Here is a 954-nt window from a genome sequence, read left to right on the forward strand (position 1 = left end):
TAAAGCTGAATAGTACTCCATGGTCTACATATACCACATTTTATTAATCCACTCATGTATTGATGGACACTTGGGTTGTTACCACATCTTTGCAATTGTGAATTGTGCTGCTATAAACATTCGGGCGCAGGTGTCTTTCTTATACAGTATCATTTAACACAAGACTTCTGACATTTCCTCAAACACACCACCCTTCCTACATCAGAGGCCACCCCTACCCCTTTATCTATTAGAAGCGAACTTCCCCTACTCCTGGCTCTCTCCTGTGGCCCAATTTTATTTCCTTCATAGCACTTTTAATAATCTGAAACTTTCTATTTATTTATTTTATTATAGCTAGATGGTGAGCTCCATGAGGTCAGGTGCCTTACCTGTTTTGTTCATCACTCTCTTCCCAACATCTAGTAGGTACCAAGTAAGTATCTGGGGAATAAATTGACCTTTTGGGGCTTCCGAAAGTCCCGTTTCCTTTGAGATCACCTTTACAACTGTTCAAAGGCAGGAAAAGTCAGGGAGACTGAGCGATTAGTCTTACCCAGGTTTGAGAAGAGTGCCAGACATCATGCACACTCTCTCTTAGAGGAGCATTTCAGGAAAAGGTGATCTGTGGTTGGAAGAGAGAATGGCTTACAAACTAAGGTTTAGGATTGTAGATCTTAACCTTGGGTTCCTCAGAATTATCTGGAGAAGCTTCTTAAAAATCCTATGCCCCTGGTCCTGTAGTAATTCTGAATTTTCCAGGGGGGCACCCCAGCTACTGAGTCTGAGTTTGTGCCTGGGGAGATCTGTATTTTTTGCATGCTCTCTTGGGTGATTCTGATAAATACCCAGGACTGAGAACCACCTGTTTAAGGGATGCTGGGGAAAAGAGAGAAAACAAGAAAAACTCATTGGAAAGTGAGGAAATGGGTCTTTGTTATCCTTAGGGATTTGCCCTGGGAAAAGAAAAGGTGG

This window comes from Propithecus coquereli, unplaced genomic scaffold (genome assembly GCF_000956105.1).
Source record: "Propithecus coquereli isolate 6110/MARCELLA unplaced genomic scaffold, Pcoq_1.0 Scaffold478, whole genome shotgun sequence".
NCBI classification, from domain to species: domain Eukaryota; kingdom Metazoa; phylum Chordata; class Mammalia; order Primates; family Indriidae; genus Propithecus; species Propithecus coquereli.